The sequence below is a fragment of the Mustela erminea genome, chromosome 2 (assembly GCF_009829155.1).
Source record: "Mustela erminea isolate mMusErm1 chromosome 2, mMusErm1.Pri, whole genome shotgun sequence".
NCBI lineage: Eukaryota > Metazoa > Chordata > Mammalia > Carnivora > Mustelidae > Mustela > Mustela erminea.
The window spans coordinates 150636161-150644264 of NC_045615.1; the positions used below are offsets into that span (position 1 = coordinate 150636161).

General features: G+C 34.6%; 1 non-coding gene across 1 annotated transcript; it reads right to left on the reverse strand.

Moving 5' to 3' along the window:
* Positions 1–1039: 1039 nt before the first annotated feature.
* On the reverse strand, positions 1040–1143 carry LOC116585426. Its single transcript, XR_004283618.1, has one exon. It is a non-coding gene; the product is annotated as a U6 spliceosomal RNA (small nuclear RNA).
* Between the last annotated feature and the right edge of the window lie 6961 nt (positions 1144–8104).

Consider the following 8104-nt stretch of genomic DNA (forward strand, 5'->3'; position numbering starts at 1 on the left):
TATAGCCATTTATAGAACTGGATTTTTCATTGTTTTCAAGTCAGTTTCAGTCTCAGTCTTAGAGTCCAGTCTATTCACATGTCATAGCCTGAGAATTGCTAATTTATGTAGACAAATTCATTTATTTATTCTGGTTCTTTTCCAGGTGGTTTTGTGTTCTAAGCTGTATGAATTTTGCTTTGAGTTGTTAGCACTTTGTATTCTTTCTGTCTGGATTGTAATTCTTACGTCTGAAATAAGGAACTAGATGTTACCCATTGATTACATTAAAGCACAATGGTATTTCAAGTCATACGTCTTCTAGAAATTAAGTATCTAAAATTTGGTCAGCAGTTAAATATTATTTGTTACATGTTTGTTAACCTAAAGCATATTCACTAAATTGAATACCTGCCCAGAGCTATAGGACACATACACATAAAAAAAAATCTTATATGCAAACTCTGTATCTGTGAAGGAATTGATGATTATAGCTATGGCCAACTTGTAAAATTGGCAAAGAGACTGACTTTTTTTTTTTTTTTTTACTTCAGAGACCTCTGCTTCTCTGTGGTAGGAATACCAGCTTCAGACAAAGAAGTGTTTAGGTCACGACTCAAATATTCTGGAAGTTCTGTTGGCATTTATATTGAATAAGAATGTTGCAGGGAAATGACTCACCTTACAAGAAAATTGTGTCTAATTACATGTCTTTTTCCAGTCTTTATATGCTACTGTTCCAAAAAATCTTTGTCTTTATTTATTTACATATAAATTATGTCATTGACACTATTATCATTGGCATAATGATAATAGTATCAGGACTCTATTTACACAGGTAGAATAGTGTAATTATGTTTTCATAGGCATCATTGGAAATAGACTGTTCCCAAACCTCACTGCTTCTTCTATATTTGCCATTTAGTGCAAAATATTGAGAAGAAATAAAGCTGACAAAATTTATAGATAGGTAGCTACTAAGCTATTGTTCTTTTTATATTAGAAAGTTAACTCTAGTGCTTTCTCTAGACCAGTGGTACCTCCAATTTTTTTTTTATTTTTTAATATAAAACACTTCATAAATTTGTATGTCACTCTTGTGCAAGGGTCATGCTAATCTGTGTATTGTTCCAATTTTGGTGTATGTGCTACCAAGGTGAGTATGGTCCCCCTAATTTTTTGATAACACATTTCATCATTAAAACATTTTTGGACAAATATTCCAAAATACATTTATTTACTGGTAAATTATGTATACATACTTCTTAACGAGTGCAAGTATGTACATTATAAGCCACAACCAAATACAGAGGTGTGAAAAATGATAAAACTTTTTTTAATGATTTCATTAAGAATATGTATATTCACACTGTCTTTTCAAGATTTTGTCATGTCAGTTTACACCATCATAGTTTGTATCTTGCAGTGTGGTCTACCAGAAGATTGAAAGTGATTTCTGCCATTTTTTGATGTTTGTTCATGTTTGGATTATTAATCATATATTATCTTTAATACATGTTTATTTGGCAGAAATCTTTGTTGTTCACTTGTCCATTTTGTGAGTATTACACTATTAAAACTTCAAAACATATAGTGTGTAAGTCCATTCAGCTGTGTACATGCAAACTTCATTAAGTTGGAAAATGCTGAGGCAAATATAAGATTAAGTGTGGCACTGTCAATCATTCTCGGATGTGGAACTTCTACTCTTTACATAGGACATATCCCATGCCTGTGACAAGTGACCCCCCTCCCAAAAAAGGGACTAAGGAAGGAAACTGTCAGTCTGCATATTCAAATTCTCCAAGGGATTGTCTCCAGTTTGCAGACAGACTCTTTAGACCAGTTGTCTTCCAACTAGGGTATACATAGCCTGGGGTTATAAGATACAAGCACAGATGGTTTTAAGAAAATTAATTTCCTGATCCTTACTTCCATATGGATTCTTTCCGAAGACTGATAATGTTCCTGAGTGAAGAAGTTTCTTTCCTACATCTCCTTTCTCTAGTATGTTTATCTAAACTTTATATTAAAAAGGAATACTTCTCACCCATCTTAAGGCTAATTATGATATGTTGTTCCAGGATGTAAAATTCTCCAGTGTTTCCCTCATCTCATTCCCTCTCTCTCTCTTTCTCTCTTCTGCTTTACCCCACCCCACCCCCCATACATAGAGAGAGGAGAAACTAGATTTTGGTGCTAAAGTTGAGAAAATGAATGATTCTAATGACTAGAAAATAAACAGTTTTCCAGGTAGTTCACAATTCATAATTTTTAACAGAGCTGAAGGAGAACCAAATTTAGTTATCAGATGACAGATGATGAAATTTTTTTTAAAGGGAAATCAGCCTGAGATTTTTGCACAAAACTCGGAAAAGGTTCAAAGATTTAGTTATGGGCTTATAACAAGTCTGTTCAAATCTCTTTACTTAGATGAACATAGTTTCTTCATGCTTAGGCCCATTTTTTTTTAGACTTATTTTTTTAAAACGAAAGTACGGAATGAATGTTCAACTCCACATTATTCACACAATAAATAATACTCATCCATGGATACATGATAGAATATCTTTGACGAACTGCTCAATACATTTATATATAAGAGCAAAGGTATGTCAATGTAAAATACTTTTTAATTTTTACTGCCTTATGTTTATAGGAAATTTTAACAATAATTTTCAGTTTATATATATGTATTTTATTGTAAAGAAACAATAGAAGGCTTTCAACAAAGACTTGAATGTGTTGTACATATTTGAATAAAATCTGGTGAAAATTTGGGATTAAATATGATCTAAAGAAGTAAAAAGGATGCAATATTATACTTGTTTGTGTATTTTTTTCAATTACCAATGTTTTGTATCCAATCATTATGATACTTAGGTCTCATTGGATAGAATTTAAAAAGTTGACATAATCTGTCCATTTTTAATGCCAGTATTTAATGCATAAAATCTTAAAATGCTTAGCTATTTTAAACTGTTAACCACTAGGTTGTCAACCTGGTAACTTTCTTAAAAACATTTGTTTTATTCTAAATTCTTCTGGGGGATATATGAGGAAAAATACTTAAAAAAACCAGTGTTTTCCACAAGCATTATCATTACAGCATCTGTTTATATCAGAAATTACGTATTTGAATGATAAGATCTAGTCAGATTTTAGCCACCAGATCATAGCAGAAGAGAGATGGAGAAAAAATAAATATGAGAGAATATTAAGCGGATTTTAGATCTGATATAAAGCTAATAGTTATTTCACACATGTAAGCTTAATTCATGCTACACCTGAATTCAGTCAACAATAATTTTGTGTCGTGTCTCCTTGATTAAGAGAATTGCTACATAGTATACTTTAAAAATATAATTGTTTTATTATGATTAATAATACTATAACTACCACCACCACTACTACATAGATGTTTAAAGCATTGGAAAATTGATCAACTTTCATGGGTCATTGTAAACCACAGCCCACGCGTCAGATTTGTAAGGCCATATATGATTTTAACAACCATTCTGGATAAGTTGACAATTATTACATTATCTTTAAAGAATATTATTTTATATTCTAAAATCTTGTTTTCATTCATGCTTCCAAATAGTTCCATATACTAAGCTGCTGTTTTTATCTCTACCTTAAATTAAGAGGAAAACCTCATTTTAAGCTCTCTTTGTTTCTAATTGATAAGAAAAAAACAGTTTTTCAATAAATAAAAATCACACAGATGCATACACATATTGCATTTTAGAATGAAGACATAATGAACCAGCATTATTCACTTAGGGAACATGGGAAAAAATAAATGATTAAAAATAATCCCATTATTGAAATGCCACAGACCACAATGATATACTCTAAGAGTGGGTAGAAAACCAGAAAATATGAAATTCAACTCTAAAGGTAATATTTTAATAAAAGATAGAACATTTTGTTATGAAGAGTTGGCCCTAATGATATTTATCAAAAAGATTTTTGATGATAATTTTTTGTATTTATTTTAATAAGAACATTAAAATAAGAGAGAGAGCATCTATGATATTGGGTGGTTTTCTTTGTGCTATTTACTTTATGTATGCTATTATTCTTTCTAATATGTATATTCTTTTTTTTTTTTTAAAGATTTTATTTATTCATTTGACACAGAGAGATCACAAGTAGGCAGAGAGGCAGGCAGAGAGAGAGAGAGGAGGAAGCAGGCTCCCCGCAGAGCAGAGAACCCGATGCGGGACTCGATCCCAGGACCCTGAAATCATGACCTGAGCCGAAGGCAGCGGCTTAACCCACTGAGCCACCCAGGCGCCCTGTATATTCTTTTTTACCACATTTCTTTTTGCTATTTACTTATATCTAATGTCTATGAATCTCTGACTATATTTTCTCCGTTTTGTTTTTCTTCCTGATTATACAACTGGACTGTGTTTTCTAAGCTCCTTTTCAGTGATGTGGGGCCATTTAAGTTCAGCTCATTGAATATGAAGCAATCAGCTCCTCTTCCCAGAATAGAGAGGAACGGACCTTGAACCCCAGGCTATGTTCTTTCCATCAGTGGGCTGAAAGGAGAGAAATTCAAGGACATGGAGGTGAGTGAAGCCACCATGTGGCAGGACCATGGGGATCTGGTTGGCCAGGTAGAGTGGCACCCCCATGAGGGTCTGACCTCTTTGTGATTTCAATAAGAAATAAAGTATTTGTGCAAACCCAGTGAGATTTACTGGTTCATTTCTTAGATCAGTTAGCCTACTTGGGCTATATATCATCTGTGGGTATCTTTGACCTAAGATGCTCATCATTTCAAACCACCTTTTTTATCATTGCCAAATAATTTTTACATCAAAGGGCTGTTTGTGGGCTGCCTGAGTGGCTCAGTGGATTAAGTCCCTGCCTTCAGCTCAGGACATGATCCCAGGGTCCTGGGATTGAGCCCCGCATTGGGCTCTCTGCTCAGCAGGGAGCCTTCGTCCCCCCCCCCTCTGCCTGCCTCTCTGCCTACTTGTGATCTCTGCCTGTCAAATAAATAAATAAAATCTTTTAAAAAGGGGGGAGGCTGTTTTATGGCTGTTTGCTTCTAAACTGTTGCTTTGGCTCACTATCCCATTGCAGTTCCCATTATGACCCTAATTCCTCAATATTTTAATGTTTTGTTTTACTCAGTTCCTTTTCCATGTTTCCCTCATCATAAATGCCTTGCCTTCTTCTCTTTCTGTACGCAAATCTCAACTTTCCTTCCAGATCCTGGTAAAGTTCTTAATTCTGTCTTCTCTGATTATCCTCATCTTCCTTCCCATTTTAGGTCCTCCTCCACAACCCTCCGGCCCTCCCTTCTATAATACTGCCTCTCACTCACTCTGTCCTTCTCGCTCTTTTCTTCAATACACAGAGTTTATTACCCCCACGGTGCCTACATTTATTTGGTTCATTTTCCTGAAACTCTCTTACCCTAAAAACTTTCATTGTTTTCACCCTTTTTTCATGCATGTCTTTTATCATGTGACATCTCTCAGAAAGGATGTCCCTGATGGGCCTGTTTAAAATAGTTCTCCCGGGGTGCCTGGATGGCTCAGTTGGTGGTGCAACCGACTCCTGGTTAGGGGCCAGGTCATGATCTCATGGGTGGTGGGACTGAGCCCCACATCAACTCTGCACTCATCAGGGAGTCTGCTTGAGATTCCCTCCCTTTGCCCTTCCCACCACTCACTTGCGTGCTCTTTCTCTCTGTCTCTCTAAAATAAATAAATAAATCTTTAAAACAGAATAAAATAGAATAGCTCTCCCTAAAGGCTGTCACTCTGCATCCCCTTATTTTGCTTTATTTTTTCTAGTGTTTATGACCGTATCTGATATTTGGTATGCTGTTTGTTCATTTTCTATTCCCTCCCCTAGAATATAAGCTTGCCCGAAGCAGAGGACTAGTCTATTCTGTGCTATATGTCCAGCACCCAGAACAGTGCCTGCCATATAATTAGGGCTGAATAAACATCTATTCAATAAAAAGTTAAAGAGTCAATAAATCAATAAAACTATCCTTCCGAATACTGCGTTAATGGTGATTAAAACCAAAACCACTTTCGGTACCTTTCACGTGCATTGCTTCATTTGAGCCTCTCTTCCTTTCTCTCTCTGCCTCCCTTCAGTTTGAGAAGTTTTGCATAGTTGATTATTTTTTCTTAAAGATTTTATTCTTTCATTTGTCAGAGAGGGAAAGAAAGAGAGAGACAGAGAGCACAAATGGAGGGGGGAGGGCAGGATCCCCATTGAGCAAGGAGCCAGATGTGGGACTAGATCCCAGGACCTAGAATCATGGATTCTAGGACCTGGAATCATGACTTGAGTTGAAGGCAGATGCTTACCAATTGAACCATCAGGGATCTGGCATAGATGATTACTTAGTAATGAACACACTGAAACTCAAAATTACCCTGTTAGGGAGTCTCAGTGATTGAGTAAGAATCCATGTTTTTTGACCCTAGACCCTGTATGATTTTCACAATGAAATGCACAAACCATCAGATAATATGCAAAATCGGTCTTAACAACATTGACTTATTTAGTACTTCCCCATTATTTTAATAGGTGTTATTGGTACAACTAAATTCTAAGCTTGATGAAAGAAAAGATCCTATCTTAACATCAGATAACATCTTAACATCAGATACAGTAAGAGGCTGTATTTACTCAAATATTTCCATTGATTTACTCACTTATTGATTTATTTGTTCAGAAGCTTACATCGAGTATTATCGAAAATCTAGTTTAAATATAACATGGTTCTCTGATAATTTACGTTCTACACATTCAAAACTCTTTTTAGCCTTCTTAAAATTAAAATATACACATAATGAAATAATGGCAGTACTTTATATTCTGTGAACAACAATAAAAACTTGAAGCTCTTAGTCCTATGGCATATCTATTTAGTTTGAAGTGAATACTGTTTAAATAAATTAGTCTTTTGTGAATAAAAACATGATTAAATGAAATTTTGTCATGTCTTTTCTTTCTTTGAGAGACACACCATGTGCCACAAAACGTTGCTACCTTTCACACATTGGGTGGCCTTCATTTATATTTGGATGTATTTTTTTCTCATGCAAAATGTTCTCAAATAGTTGTAAAGCAGTTAGAAGAATAATTTAACATCATGGTAATAATTTATGCTGTACTTCTCAAACAAAGAAAAAGCAGTCTCCCCTCCATTAAGTTGTGTAAGCTATGTATAGGGTTTGCATCAAAATACATGCTTGTAGGGAAGCACAGTAGAAAGCCTTCCTAGGGACTGGCCTGTTTGAAATTTTCTTACTCTGCTTTGGGATTGCAAAATCTTGGTCTTGTTGATTCTCATGGTTTCTCTAACTAGCTTTTGCCGCAAGTGTATTACTTTCTTTTCACAATTCAAGATGTTTTATAATCAGCTTTTCTACAAGAGAATAAATAACTACACATTTCCTTAATCTTTGACTTTAAATATTAACTTCACTTCAGACACTTTCCACTGAATCAGAAGCCTTTTCCCAAAGCACTTTTTCTAAAGTAACACCCTGTTTTGCAACTTTTATCCCGTATCCTCCTTTATTTCTTCATAACACTTATGCCGCCTGATATATATGAAATATTTTATTTTCTTATTCTCCACCTTCTTCTGTTAGAATGATAAGTTTCCTGATAGCAGGTACATTTCTGCCACTGCTTTTTGAAGATTTATTTTATTCCTGTGTCCCTGCACATAGTATGATCAGTTAATACTGAATGAATGAATGGATGAATAGATTGATGAATTCGTGTTTCAGTTCTAATTCACTGTGTCCCAGCAGAAGTATTTGGCATAGAAAATTGACTATGTTGAATCTACCAAGATTCAGAAAGATTTGTCACACTTTTGCACTACTTATTAATAGATTTACAATTCAAAACGAAGACTAAGTTACACATACTAGGAAAGAAAGATGAAAAGCGGAGCATAAACCGGTGCTCCAATTACTTAATTGTATAATCTTAATATTTAAATATAAATGAAACTATTAACCCATTTTTTATACTCTTTATAAAATCACAAGTCATAGTTTATTTCTGTTCTGTCACGTACATATCTGGCAAGATGATTTGAGCTCTCATTTAGAAACACTGG